A 16,232-nucleotide genomic window follows, 5' to 3' on the forward strand; every position below is an offset into this window, starting at 1 on the left:
GAGGAGCACAATGTCTGGAGTAAAAGCCAAATTGGATTCCTGCCAAACTATAGAACATCAGATCATATCTTGACCCTACAGACCCTCATCGACAAACACGTTCATCCAAACAAAAGCAAAATCTACGCATGCTTTCTAGATTTCCAGAAGGCTTTCGACTCCACCCGGCATGACGGTTTATTCCTGAAACTTCTTGAAAGCGGGGTAGGGGGAATAACATACGATGTCATTAAATCAATGTATACAAACAACAAACGTGCAGTTAAAATTGCAGACAAACAAACAAAAGACTTCCCACAGGGGCGGGGGGTGACGCAGGGCTCGGCAATCTCACCGACACTCTTTAATATTTACATAAATGAATTGGCAAAACTACTTGAACAATCTACAGCACCCGGCCTCACCCTGTATGAATCCAAGGTTAAATTCCTCCTCTATGCAGACGACCTGGTTCTGCTGTCACCAACTAAGGAGGGTCTACAGCAGCACCCGGATCTGCTGGAGTCATACTGCCAGACTTGGGCCATGACAAGAAATCCCCAAAAAACCAAAGTCCTTGTGTTCCAGCAAAGATCCAGACATCAGGGACCCAAAATAAATATCACACTAGGAACAACCAAAATTGAACAAACCACTAACTACACATACTTGGGCTTAAAAATCAGTTCGACGGGAAATTTCAAACTGGCTGCGAATGAACTGAAAGAGAAAGCAAGAAGGGCTTTCTATGCCATTCAAAAATCAATCCAAATAGAAATCCCAATGAGCATTTGGCTCCAAATTTTCAAATCACTCATTGAACCAATTGCACTCTATGGCAGTGAGGTGTGGCGACTGCTAACACCACAAGAATTTGCAACATGGGACAAACACCCAATTGAGATCCTACATGCAGAATTCTGTAAAAGTATACTCCGGACTCAAAGGAAAACCGTCAATAATGCATGCAGGGCAGAACTAGGCCAATATCCATTAATAATCACTGTCCAAAAAAGAGCCACCACATTTTGGAGACACCTAGAAATGAGCAACCCCCAATGCTATCACTACGAAGCCCTGAAATGCCAAGACAGGACCATAAAGAAGAATACCCTCAGTCAACTAGTCCTGGGACTCAGTGAAGTCACTACTAACACTACTAACAATAACCAGCCCCAGGACAGTGACAGCGTAACACAAAGAATTCGAGCCAACACAATCGTCGCTAAGCAAAAGGAAAAATATCTGACATATTGGGCAGAAACAACAAAAACCCAAAGCAAACTCAATTGCTACTTGGCCCTAAACAGAAAATACAACATAGCTGATTACCTGAGCATGGTAAAGGATAGCAAACTGAGAAAAACTTTGACAATGTACAGACTTAGTGAACATAACCTGGCGATCGAAAAAGGTAGACACGGACAGAGCCGGCTACCAAGAGAGGACAGGATATGCTCTCACTGCAGTCAGGGAGTGGTGGAGACAGAGATGCACTTCCTCACAGCTTGTAGAAAATATCAGGGCATCAGGGAGACTTTCGACCCAAAATTCACAAAAAGATGCCCGGAATTCAGAAATTTGAATGACGACCAAAAACTCCCATACCTACTAGGGGAAGAGAGAAATGGTGTAACACTAGCGGCACACTATGTTACAGCTTGCCATAAACAGAGGGACAACCACTAAATATAAAATAAGTGTATCGATCAATTCTGTGAAAGTATATATTTATACACTCAGGGATATATCTGTTTATACACTGCCCGGATAGATCGCTCTTTTTGTGAACAACCATGAATGTTTCCCGATGCTTCGGCAACATAAGATGTCACTTGTCCTGCCAATAAAGCAATTTGATTTGAATTGAATGGACTTGAATTCCCACACAGAGCGAGAGGAGCACGTCGCGGGGCTGGGCTCTCCCGGCACGACCCACCCCTTTAATCCACTTCAATTCAATTCATTCAATAGCACCAGTCAAGTAAACCTCACCCGGTCTACGGAGCCCCTCGTAGGCCGGCTCTGCCGCCGAAGCTCCTCGCCCCGACTCCCCGCACTCCGTACAAGCTCGCACTTGCGAGCCTGTTTTTATAGGCCCTGAAAGAATGACTTGCTGAGCCCAACTGCAAGAAAAGCAGCTTCATCAGATGACTGCACTCGCCCTTGTTAACTGCCTTCAGCTGCATGGAGTGGCTTGCCTCTAGATTTAACCCTTGCAGCGCCGGGGGAGCCCCCCTCTGCCTTTAACCCTTGCAGCGCCGGGACAGTGCCGAGGGAGCCCCCCTCTTCCTTTAACCCTTGCAGCGCCGGGACAGTGCCGAGGGAGCCCCCCTCTGCCTTTAACCCTTGCAGCGCCTGCCCCCGGGCGCGATTGACTTGCCTCTGCCTTTAACCCTTTCAGCGCCTGCCCCCGGGCGCCATCGACTTCCCTCTGCCTTTAACCCTTGCAGCGCCTGCCCCCCGGGCGCGATCGACTTCCCTCTGCCTTTAACCCTTGCAGCGCCTGCCCCCGGGTGCGATCGACTTCACTCTGCCTTTAACCCTTGCAGCGCCTGCCCCCGGGTGCGATCGACTTCCCTCTGCCTTTAACCCTTGCAGCACCTGCCCCCCGGGCGCGATCGACTTCCCTCTGCCTTTAACCCTTGCTGCGCCTGCCCCGGGCGTCATTGACAGGGCGGCGGAGAGAAGGCGACGGGGGCTCTCTCTCTCTCTCTCTCTCTCTCTCTGAGAGTGGGTACAGGGGGCGATGGGAGAGAGGGACCGAGTGACACGAGTGAGTTGACAGATATCTCGCTGAAAGAGGGACCGAGAGACTCCAGTCAGTGGACAGATATCTCCCTGGCAGAGAGGGGCCGAGAGACACCAGTCAGCGGACGGATATCTCCCTGAGAGAGAGGGACCGAGAGACACCGGCCAGTGGACAGATATCTCCCTGAGGGAGAGAGGGACCGAGAGACACCAGTCAGTGTACAGATATCTCCCTGGCAGAGAGGGGCCGAGAGACACGAGTGAGTTGACAGATATCTCGCTGAAAGAGGGACCGAGTGACTCCAGTCAGTGGACAGATATCTCCCTGGCAGAGAGGGGCCGAGAGACACCAGTCAGCGGACGGATATCTCCCTGAGAGAGAGGGACCGAGAGACACCGGCCAGTGGACAGATATCTCCCTGGCAGAGGGGGGCCGAGAGACACCAGTCAGTGTACAGATATCTCCCTGAGAGAGAGGGACTGAGAGACACCAGTCAGCAGACAGATATCTCCCTGGCAGAGAGGGGGGCCGAGAGACACCAGTCAGCGGACAGATATCTCCCCGAGAGAGAGGGACCGAGAGACACCACTCAGTGGACAGATATCTCCCTGGCAGAGAGGGGCCGAGAGACACCAGTCAGTGGACAGATATCTCCCCGAGAGAGAGGGGGACCGAGAGACACCGGTCAGTTGACAGATATCTCCCCGAGAGAGAGGGGGACCGAGAGACACCGGTCAGTGGACAGATATCTCCCCGAGAGAGAGGGGCTGAGAGACCCCAGTCAGCGGACAGATATCTCCCCGAGAGAGAGCGACCGAGAGACACCGGTCAGTGGACAGATATCTCCCTGAGAGAGAGCGAGCGAGAGACACCGGTCAGTGGACAGATATCTCCCTGAGGGAGAGAGGGACGAGAGACACCAGTCAGCGGACAGATATCTTCCTGAGGGAGAGGTGCGGAGAGACAGCAGTCAGCAGACAGATATCTCCCCGAGAGAGAGAGGGGCCGAGAGACACCGGTCAGCGGACAGATATCTCCCTGAGAGAGAGAGAGGGACCGAGAGACACCGGTCAGCGGACAGATATCTTCCTGAGAGAGAGAGGGACCGAGAGACACCGGTCAGTGTCCAGATATCTCCCCGAGAGGGAGAGCGACCGAGAGACACTGGTCAGCGTACAGATATCTCCCCGAGAGAGAGGGACTGAGAGACACCGGTCAGTGTACAGATATCTCCCTGAGAGAGAGAGGGGCCGAGAGACACCAGTCAGTGTACAGATATCTCTCTGGGTGAAGAAGTTCCTCCTCATTTCGGTCCTAAATGGCTTACCCCTTATCATTAGACCGCGACCCCTGGTTCTGGACTCCCCGGCCACCGGGAACATTCTTCCTGCACCTAGTCTGTCCAGGCCTGACAGAATTTTATAGGTTTCGATGAGATCCCCTCTCAATCTTCTAAACTCCAGTGAGTATAATCCCAATCGAACCAATCTCTCCTCGTACGTCATTCCTGCCGTCCCAGGTGTCAGCCTGGTGAATCTTCGCCGCACTCCTTCCACGGCAAGAACGTCCTTCCTCGGGCAAGGCGACCAAAACTGCACACAATACTCGAGGCGCGGTCTCACCGAGGCCCCGCACAACCCTAGCAAGACATCCTCGCTCCTGTACTCGAACCCACTCGCTACGAAGGCCAACACACCATTTGCCTTCTCGACCGCCTGCTGCACCTGCACGTTTACCTTCAGCGACCGGTGCACAATAACACCCAGGTCTCTTTGCACTTCCCCTTCTCCCAATCTATTGCCGTTCAAATAATAATCCGCCTTCCTGTTTTTGCCACCAAAGCGGATAACCTCACATTTATCCACGTCACAGTGCATTCGCCACGTTTCTGCCCAATCCCCCAACCTGTCCAAATCGTACTGGAGTTTCGCGACATCCTCCTCGCAGCATACCCTCCCACCCAGCTTTGTGTCGTCTTTGACTCATTTTTAACGGAGGGCATTTCAACATGTTCTCGTCGGTTTTGTACCGCGGACCTTTCCCACGTCAGACAAATATGATAACGGTCATACTGCGGAAACCACCGGGGCATTTTTTAAAAATGTCAGCGTGACAACCTAAGAAATAGCCGCAGCAGTTAACCATTCGGCCCCTCGAGCCTGCTCCGCCATTCAAGATGGTCACGGCTGATCTGACCTTCACCTCAACTCCACTTTCCCGCCTGTTCTCCATAACGCGGGGCTCCCCCGAAGCTCAAATATCGGTCTATCTCCACCTCGACTACATTCAATGAGTCCTACTCCACAGCGCTCCGGGGGAGCGAAGCCCAAACTCAGAAGGGAACTGCGGTCAGCAAATCAGCTTTGACAAAACAGTTTTGGTATTAATTATGCAAAACTCGCTCAACACTAAAACGAAGAGAAAAATTTCTGTGTTCGCCATTAATTAACCAATCACTTTCAGTGTCGGTCGGAAAGATGTACCAACATGGTCCACACATTAAGTTTTTGGTGTTTTGCATTAGCTGACTTGTCATTCCCTCTCAGTTTACAGACTGTTTAAAATTATTCAGCGCTTATGAAAACAGGAATTTGAGGCAGTCTTATTTAAAAGTTAAGGCTGCAACACAGATCCCTGCGGGACACCACTGGCCACATCCTGCCCGTTAGAGTGCTGACCATTATCCCTACACTCTGTCTGCTGCTGCTCAGACAGTTTCCTAACCAGGTCATTAATTTGCCCTCAATTCCATGGGTGTCTGCCTCAGGTAACCTTATCTTATGTGGAACTTCGTCAAACGCCTACTGGAGGGCGATATAAATAACATCCATCGACATTCCCCCGTCGAATACTTTAGTCACGTCTTCAAATAATTCAGTCAGGTTTGTCAGACATAACCTGCCGTTCACAAATCTATGCTGCCTCTCTCTGATCAACTGCAACATTGAGGTGTTCAGTCACTCTCTCCTTAATTATACATTCTAGCAATTTCCCAACAACAGTCGTTAGGCTAACTGATCTACGATTCCCTGTTTTCCCTCTCTCACCATTCGTAAACAGCAGAGAGACACGCACAATATTCCAATCTGAAGGAACAGTTACTGAATCTACAGAACTTTGGAAGTTTATCGTTGGGACATCTGCAATGTGCTCACCTATTTCCTTTAAACCCCTGGGATGGAAACGAACTGGCCCTAGGGATTTGTCACTCGTCACTGCAATTATTTTCTTCTTATTGTTATTTTGCTTACGTTAATTTGATTGAGTCCCTGTCACTGATTCAATATTACGTTCCTTGGGATTTCCGGCATGCTATCCACTTCCGCTGCTGTAAATAATGACACCAAGTAATTATTCAAAATGTCTACCATTTTCTTGTTATCATTAACAATATCACCGCGTTCAGTTTTGAAGGGGCCAACATTGCTCCTGACTACCCCCTTTGCCCAAATGTAATTTTAAACATTCTTCTCATTGATTCTGATATCCCTTGCAAGTGTCGTTTCGTGCTCCATTTTTGCAACTCTTACTGTCTGTTTTGTGATCCTTTGATGTTCTTTGTATCTTTCCCATTCGCCAGGATCTGTGCCATTTTTTTCATTTTTGTATGCATTTTTTATTTCGTTTTATGCTGTCCCTTACCTTTGTACTGGTCCATGACATTGTTTTGACCAGTTGAACTCTTGCCCCTCAGGGTTATAACCTGGTGTTTATAACACATTAACATTTTTTTTGGACATCTTCCACTGATCTTCTGTAGATTTACCCATTAAGAGATTAGCCCAGTTTACTGTGGACAGTCCTGTTGAAGATGCTCTTTCCTTAATCGAAAACCTTAATAGCTGATTCGCCTTTCTTCCATTCAAAAGCTACGTGGAACTCGATCATGTTATCACAGAATCACAGAAACCCCACAGTGCAGATAGAGGCCATTTTCGGCCCATCGAGCCTGCACCGACACATATCCCACCCGATCCCCGTAACCCCTACACCAACACATATCCCACCCTATCTCCGAAACCCCACACATTTTAATCCCCCTAACACTAAGGGTCAATTTATCATAGCCAATCTGTTAAGTCTGTGTGTTATAATGAGAATTATTATACAGACGACAAGAGTAACTTTTTAACAGGTCTTTACTCGTCGAAGGTCAGGGCGGAACTGCCCAATAAATCATTACACAGCACTTATATACCGGTGTGGTCACCACCGGTATTACAGTATACAGCAGCCAAGATAAAGTAGTGCAACCCTTAAAATAGTTCTCTTAAAGGTGGAACGGTTACATACACTACAATCCTCCCTTTTTAGCTTAACAGTATATATTCCCCATTAAACATAACATCATAACATATATACACAACTTCATGTAAAAACAGTTCACAGATTCAGTCTCTCTGGAGGCTTCCTGACTCGGGCCGGATAACGCCTCGGTGGTGTAGTAGTTCTCGGTGGTGTAGTAGGTTCTCGTTGCTGGGGTGACTCATCTAATAGTCCTTCACTGAACTTAACAGCTTGAACTTTCGTAACTTCAGAACCAGCATTGCTGACTTCTAAAGGCTCGAGTACCTTGGGGAGTTTTTCTGCTTCCAGACTGATTTGGCTCAGTTCGGAGGGACCACCTGCATGACCTGGTAGGGGTGATAATGGTTCAGATGAGTCATCATCTTCGGCTTCTTCTCTATTGTCTTCTATTTCCTCCATCACTTCAGCTTTTGCCTCTGCCACCAATTCCCTGAGTGGCTTATTACTGCTGACACTGCTCACAAAAGGGTGCTCTTTCTTCTTAGCTTTCAACTGATCGATGAATTTGACATATTCCCTTTCTTCCTCAGCTTTGATTCGTTTGGCCTCATCGCGCAGACGGTTTGTGTGTTCCTGATCCATTTTCTCAATCAGCTGCTTCTGCTGTCTTCCCAGATTCTCCAACTCCGTGTCAAAGAACTTTTTCTTTGCATTCATCTCTTGCTCAAAACGGCGAATCATTTGTTCTAATTGCTGTTGTAGTTTGAAATTGAGTTGAGTTCGAGCCCGGTGTTCCTCAGAAATGTGCATGTCTGTAGACTGGACAGACTCAGAATTCTCTGTCAAACTATGTTGTTGTTGTTCAGTGGAATTCTGTTCTGATACTTTGTACTCTCCTGAAGCATTTATGCACTCCTTCGTTTTTCCATCATTAGTCTGCAAGTCCATTTTAGACTTGTCTTTTGCACATGGGCTGGTCTTACCATCATCAGTTCCAGAGTCTGAGCTGATTGTCTTCACCGAGTTCTCACTCTCTGCTTTGTCACTGTCACTGCTGCATATGCCCTCATCCAATATTCTGGACAATCGTGCAGGTTTGACATCTTTTTTTTTCCCGGAATCTCCGTTATTGCTTTTAGGGAGTGCCAGTCCATATTTACTTTCCTGATCCACTCCCGTCCCAGAAGTGGTGGACCTCCCTCAGGTAGTACATATATGTCCATTCCTTGGTGTTCTTTGCCCTTGTGTACCACCTTGACTTTTATCTTTCCGATGGGGTATACTCTTTGCCCCGTGTATGTCTGCAATACTATCTCCGTATCCCGTAGGGGAATATGTGTGAATAACCTTTTGTAATCTTGCTTATTCATGACCGTCAACGCCGATCCGGTGTCCAATTCCATCTTCACCTGGACTCCTGCTATCTGAAGTGTGACCCAGATAGTTTGTCGGTCAGCTTCCTTACTCACATTGTGAATTCTCAGACTACCCAGTTCCTTGCTGTTGGAGTCTGAATCCGAATTCTGTTCATCCGAACTCTTCTCAGCCACCTTATGTACCTTTCTGCACTTTTCCTGCGGTGACTTTTTGTTGCTGGTCTTCTTTCCTGACCAGCATACTTTAGCTATGTGACCAAGCTTGCCACATTTTCTACATTCCTGGTTTTTAAACCAGCATTGGTTCTGATCGTGTGTTGTCTTCCCACAACGATAACATTTCGTTGTACCCAAAGCCATTTGATCTACGCTGAGCACCGTTGCCTTCAGCTGCATTTCTGCAGTGCCTCTCACTGCGGCTTCGTGCAATGCTGCAATAGTGACAGCCTTATCAAGTGTAAGATCATCCTCTTCAAGCAGCCGCTTTTGTGTTCCTTCTTTCGACAATCCACACACGAATTTGTCTCTCAGTGCCTCTGTCAGTCTTTCCCCAAACTGACAGTATTTCGCTAGCTTACGCAGTTCAATTAAATACTCTGCGTTGCTTTCCTCTTTCAGTTGCGTTCTCGCATAAAATTTAAATCGTTCCGCGAACATCAGCGGTGTGGGGTTCAAATGATTCTTCAGGACAGCAACAATATTAGCGAAAGTCTGATCCACCGGTTTAGCTGGTGCTAGAAGATGCTTCAATAGCCTGTATGTCTTCGCACCCATTGAGTTTAGTAAGGTTAGTGCTTTATCTTCATTTGATATTTTATTTGCCTTACAATATATCTCTATGCGTTCTACATACGTGGCCCAATCTTCAACATCGGGATCGAAATCGTTGATGTTACCACGCTTAGGCATCCTCGCAATCTTCTTGAGAAACAAAAAGAAATGTTTCTTTTTTTTTCAAAATGGCGGTTTCCCGCGCTTGTCTTCTTCCCCCGCCTACGAAAATGGCGGCTTCCCGCGTTTGCCTTTCTCCCCCGCTGACTGTAATGGCGATTGCCGTATTGCTGCGTTCTCCCTCCCCAGCGGTTCTCGAATCGTGCCTCCCAGCCCCTCTTGCAGTCCGGTCCTTTCCCCCCCCGGCTGTGGCTGAGTTCTCCGCGGTTTTTGTATTTTCTCCCGTGCCTTACGCTGTCCCTGTCGCTGCGCCTCGCGGCCTCGGTAGCTGCCCGGCCTTTTTCACCGGTTGCGGTCGAGCTCTCTCTCGACGCTGTTGCGTCTCCCAGACCGCTTGCAGCCCGGTCTCTCACACCGGCTGCGTTTGCATTCACCGTGGCTTCCGTGCCTTACGCTGCCCCAGTCTCAGCGCCTCTGGCCCCGACTTCTGTCCGGCTCTTTTCCCCGGCCGTGTTCGAGTTCTCCGCCCTTATATCCTCCGTTTTTCCCTCCCCTACTTCACAGCCAACGTGGCCGACTTGCTGCTCGTCGCTGATCGGCTTACCCACCACCGTGAAAGAAGGGATGATCACTGCCTGTTGCTGATGGAAGGCTTCGTGTCAGAATTCTTCTTTTGCTCTGCAGACCCGAGTCATTTCTCAGCAGGATGATGAGGGCGGATGCCTCTTCTCGATGCCCGTTAAACTGCCTTGGATATATCTCTGCCGCAGGGTAAGATCGTACTCGTCGCCACTGTTAAGTCTGTGTGTTATAATGAGAATTATTACACAGACCACAAGAGTAAACGTTAACAGGTCTTTACTCGTTGAAGGTCAGGGCGGAACTGCCCAATAAATCATTACACAGCACTTATATACCGGTGTGGTCACCACCGGTATTACAGTATACAGCAGCCAAGATAAAGTAGTGCAACCCTTAAAATAGTTCTCTTAAAGGTGGAACGGTTACATACACTACACAATCAACCTAACCCGCACATCTTTGGACTGCGGGAGGAAACCGGAGCACCCGGAGGAAACCCACGCAAACACGGGGAGAATGTGCAAACTCCACACAGACAGTCACCCGAGGCCGGATTCGAACCCGGGTCCCTGGCGCCATGAGGCAGCAGTGCTAACCACTATGCCACCGTGGATTGGATAGATGTTTACGCAAAATTAGGCTGTTAACTAAATCTGCTCCGTAATAAATCTAACGTGGCTTGCCCCCTTTTTGTGTCGAGAACATAATTGCCCGGAATTTTCGTTCGGATGCTTCCTGTGTACGGATGCCTCCGATCTGGAAAACATCGACGAAATTATCTGCTGGCTCCGTGGGTCTCAACATTTCCTCTCCTGGGGCTCTCCTGGTGTGTGTGTGCAGAGGTCTCCGTATCCCAGGGACAAAAACAATGAATAGGGATCACTCCAAAACACACTGAAACATTAAAGATTGTTTTTAAACTCACATATTTAAAATTAGTGACATTTACATTAAATTAATTATCTTAAACAAAAACTTAATATTTTGAAAAAAGCTTACTTTTATTTTTAAAACATTTTAAAATTATAAATGAGTGAAAAAAATGTTTTAATTTTTTGAACTCTTATGCTGGTAAAACATAGAAACATAGAAGATAGGAGCAGGAGTAGGCCATTCGGCCCCTCGAGCCTGCTCCGCCATTTAATGAGATCATGGATGATCATCCAAATTCAGTAGCCTGTCCCTGCCTTCTCCCCGATATCCCTCGATCCATTCAGCCTTAATGAACAAATGATGTAGCTCATCCATTCGGTCTTTGAATGTTTGCCATTGCCTATCCACCGTCAACCCTTTGAGTGCCATTCCCCAATCAATCCTACCCAACTCGCAACTCAGACCATTGTAGTTTCCTTTATTTAAATTCAGGACCCCAGTCTCGGAGTTAAATTCCATCAGTCGCTTGTGTTCCCATTCTGCGAGCTTTTCTATGCCCTGTTGCAGTCGATTGGTATCACCCTCACTCTTTGCCACAGATTTGGTGTTATCGACAAATTTAGGAATTTTACTTTGTATTCCAATATCCAGGTCATTTAAATATATCAAAAAAGCAGTGGCCCCGTCACTGACTACTGGGGAACACCACTGTCTACCATCCTCCAGTCTGAAAAGCAGCCATTTGATAAAACTCGCTGTTTTCTGTCATTAAGCCAATTCAATACCCAAGATGCCACTGATCCACCTAGTCCACGAACCTCGATTTGGTTAACCAGCCTTCTACACGGTACTTTGTCAAACGCCTTCCTAAAACGCATACAGGCAACATCCATTCCAATTCCTTTCGTCAATCTTCCCCATCACTTCCTCAAAACATTCAATTCGATCAGTCAAACACGATCTGCCTTTTACAAATCCGTGTTGGCTTTCCTGAATTAGCTTAAACCTCACCGAGCGCCCGTTAATTTCTTCCTCGATTATTGTTTCTAATATTTGACCCATCCCTGATGTTAAACTGTAGTTACTTGGATTGCCCTTACACCATCTCTTGAAACACGCCGTCACATTTGGTACTTTCCAATCCTCGGCCATCTCCCCCGCGTCTCATAGAACCCTAGAAACATAGAAAGTTACAGCAGGGAAGGAGGCCATTTCACCCATTCTGTCTGCGCCGGCCAACAAAGAGCTATCCTGCCCAATCCCACTTCCCAGCTCTTGGGACAAGTAATTTTAAAATGTAGTTAGGGTTCCCGCCTATACCAGCCTTTCAGGCAGTAGGTTTCAGACCCCCACAACCATCTGGGTGAAGAAATGTCCCCTCGAATCCCCTCTAAAACTTCCTCCGATTACTTTAAATCTGCGCCCCCTGGTTTCTGACCACGCTGCTAAGGGAAATAGATCCTTTCTATCCAATTTATCGAGGCACTTATAATTTTATACACTTCGATAAGGTCTCCCCTCAGCCTCCTCTGTCCCAAGGAAAACAGACCCAGCCTATCCAGTCTTTCCCCATAGCGAAGATTCTCTCCTCCCGGCAACATCCTTGTAAATCTCCTCTGCACCCTCTCTAGTGCAATCACATCTTTCCTCTAATGTGGTGACCAGAACTGCAGGCAGTACTCTAGCCGAGGCCAAAATAGTGTTTTATACAGTTGAAGCATAACCCCCACCCCCCCCCCGCTCTTATATTCTAAGCCACGGATAATAAAGTCAACATTTCGTATGCCTTCTCAACAACATTATCTACCCGACCTGTTACCTTCAGGGATCTGTGGACATGCTCTCCAAGGTCACTTTGTTCCACGACGCTACTCAGTGTCCTAAAATTGCAGGTCTATTCCCTTCCTTGTTAGCCCTCCCCAAATGCAAGACCTCACACTGCTCCAGATTGCATTCCAATTGGCACTGCTCTGCCCACCTGACCAATTTATTGATAACTTCCTGCAGTCTACAGCTTCCTTCTTCAGTATCAACCACACAGCCGATTTGAGTATCACCTGCAAGCTTCTTAATCATTCCCCCTATATTCCAATCTAGATCATTGATATATACCACAATAAGCAAGGGACCCAGTACTGAGCCCTGCGGAACCCCACTGGAAACAACCTTCCAGTCACAAAAACACCCATCGACCATGACCCTCTGCTTCCTGTCTCCGAGCCAGTTTGGAATCAATCTTGACACTTTGCCTTGGATCCCATGCACTTTTAACTTTGTGACCCGTCTGCCATGTGGAACATTATCCAAAACCTTGCTAAAGCCCATAGAAACTAAATCAAACGCACTTCCCTCATCGACCCTCCTTGTGACCTCCTCAAAAAATTCGATCAAGTTTGTCAGACACGACCTTCCCTTAACAAATCCATGCTGACTATCGTTGTTTAATCCGTGGCTTTCTAAATGAAGATTTATCCTGTCCTTTAGAATTCGTCCCAATAATTTCCCCACCACCGAGGTTAGGCTGACTGGCCTGTAATTATTCGGTCTATCCATATCTCCCTTTTTAAACAAGGGCACCAGATTAACAATCCTCCAGTTCTCCGGCACCACACCTGAAGTCAGAAAGTATTGAAAAATGATGGTCAATGCCTCTGCTATTTCCTCTTTTGCTTCGCTTAACAGCGTGGGGTACATTTCATCCGTGCCTGGGGAATTATCCACTTTTGAAGCTGTAAACAACTTAATACTTCCTCTCTCACTATGGTTATGTCATCTAATATCTCACACTCCTCCCTCCCTCCGATAGCAATGCCTGCTTCAGCCATCTCCTTTCTGAAAACAAGGTATTCATTAGGAAACCAACATACGTCTCCCGCCTCCACACACAGATTACCCGCATGATCGCTAATAGGCCCTACAATTTCTTTAGTTATCCTCTTAATATATTTATAGAACATCTCTGGGTTTGCCTTGATATTACTTGCCTCGAGTTTTTGATGCACTCTCTCTCTCAGCTTTCCAAATATCCTTTTTAATTTTACCCCTGCACTTTCTGTACTCCTTAAATTATCTGGACTATTTACCCCGCGGTATATGTCATACTCCCCCCATTGTTGTCATTATCTTATCCTCAATGTCCTTAGACATCTAGTGGGATCTAGATTTGCAAGTCCAACCTTTTTATCTTTAATGGAACATAATTTATCTGAGCCCTCCGGAATTCTGCCTTGAATGCCTCCCACTGCTCTGACACTGATTTACCTTCAAGTAGCAGTTTCCTGTCCACTATTGCTTATTCCCCTCTGAGCTTAGCACCATTTGCTTTTCCTCAAAATTCCCCAAATTTCCCCAAATTTCAAACATTCAAACCAAATCGAATTGTACGTTATCACTTTAATCAAAGTATTTTCTGTGTCTCTCTCAATAAACAAAGAGTGGTTTCTTCTAAAGTAGCTTCCTGCAATTTTTGGTTGGGGTTTGATACAGGGCTATGGGGAGAGAGCAGGGCAGTGGGATTTCTTTGGATATAACACAGGGCTATGGGGAGAAAGCGGGGCAGTGGGCTTACGTTGGGGATTGATACAGGGCTGTGGGAAGAGAGCGGGGCAGTGGGATTTGTTTGGGGATTGATACAGGGCTATGGGGAGAGCGCGGGGCAGTGGGATAAGTTTGCAATTGATACAGGGCTATCAGGAGGAAGCGGGTCTTTGGGATTAGTTTGGGATTGATACAGGGCTATCGGGAGAGATCAGGACAGTGGGATTAGTTTGGGATTGATACAGGGCTATCGGGAGAGATCGGGGTAGTGTGATTAGTTTGGGATTCATACAGCGCTATGGGTAGAGAGTGGGGCTGTGGGTTTAGTTTGGGGATTGATACAGGGCTATGGGGAGAGAGCGGGGCAGTGGGATTAGTTTGGGGATTGATACAGGGCTATCGGGAGAGATCGGGGCAGTGGGATTAGTTTGAAATTGATACAGGGCTATCAGGAGAGAGCAAGGCATTGGGAATAGTTTGGGAGAGATACAGGGCTATCGGGAGAGAGCGGGGCAGTGGGATTAGTTTGGGGATTGATGCAGGGCTATGGGGAGAGAGCGGGGCAGTGTGATTAGCTTGGGATTGATACAGGGCTATGGGGAGAGAGCGGGGCAGTGGGATTAGTTTAGGATTGATACAGGGCTATGGGGAGAGAGCGGGGCAGTGGGATTAGTTTGGGATTGATACAGGACTATGCAGAGAGATCGGGGCAGTGCGATTAGTTTGGGGATTGATACAGGGCTTTGGGGAGAGAGTGGGGCAGTGGGATTAGCTTGAGATTGATACAGGGCTACAGGGAGAGAGTGGGGCAGCAGGATTAGTTTGGGATTGATACAGGGCTATCGGGAGTGAGCGGGACAGTGGGATTAGTTTGAGAGTGATACAGGGCTATCAGCAGAGAGCGAGCCATTTGGAATAGTTTGGGATTGAAACAGGACTCTTGGGAGAGATCTGGGCAGTGTGATTAGTTTGGGATTGATACAGGACTATGGGGTGAGAGCGGGGCAGTGCGATTAGTTTGGGAATGATACAAGGCTATGGGGAGTGAGCAGGGCAGTGGGATTAGTTTGGGGGTTGATACAGGGCTATGGGGAGTGAGCGGGGCAGTGGGAATAGTTTGGGATTGATACAGGGCTATGGGGAGAGAGCGGAGCAATGTGATTAGTTTGGGATTGATACAGGTCTATGGGGAGAGAGCGGGGCAGTGGAATTAGTTTGGGATAGATACAGGGCTATGGGTTGAGACCGGGGCAGTGTGATTTGTTTGGGATTGATACAGGGCTCTGGGGAGAGAGCGGGGCAGTGGGATTAGTTTGGGATTGATACAGGACTATGGGGAGAGAGCGGGGCAGTGAGATTAGTTTGGGCATTGATACTGGGCAATGGGAAAATGCGGGGCAGTGGGATTAGTTTGGGGATTGATACAGGGCTATGGGGTGAGAGCGGGGCAGTGTGATTAGTTTGGGATACAGGGCTATGGGAAGAGAGCGGGGCAGTGTGATTAGCTTGGGATTGCTACAGGGCTATCGGGAGAGATCGGGGCAGTGTGATTCATTTGCGATTAATGCAGGGCTATGGGGAGAGAGCGTGGTAGTGGAATTAGTTTGTGATTTATACAGGGCTATGGGGAGAGAACGGGGCAGTGGGATTATTTTGGGGATTGGTACCGGGCTATGGGGGGAGAGTGGGGTAGTGGGATTAGTTTGAGATTGATGCAGGGCTATCGGGAGAGAGCAGGTCAATGTTATTAATTTGGGATTGATACAGCGCTATGGGGAGAGAGCGGGGCAGTGGGATTAGTTTGGGTTTGATACAGGGCTATGTGGAGAGCGGGGCAGTGGGATTAGTTTGGGGATTGATGCAGGGCTATGGGGAGAGAGCGGGGCAGTGTCATTAGTTTGGGATTGATACAGGGCTATGGGGAGAGAGCGGGGAAGTGGGATTAATTTCGGATTGATACAGGGCTATCGGGAGGGAGCGGGGCAGTGGGATTA

The sequence above is a fragment of the Somniosus microcephalus genome, unplaced genomic scaffold (assembly GCF_052327205.1).
Source record: "Somniosus microcephalus isolate GS21.2 unplaced genomic scaffold, FLI_Smic_1.0 unresolved_chr6, whole genome shotgun sequence".
NCBI classification, from domain to species: domain Eukaryota; kingdom Metazoa; phylum Chordata; class Chondrichthyes; order Squaliformes; family Somniosidae; genus Somniosus; species Somniosus microcephalus.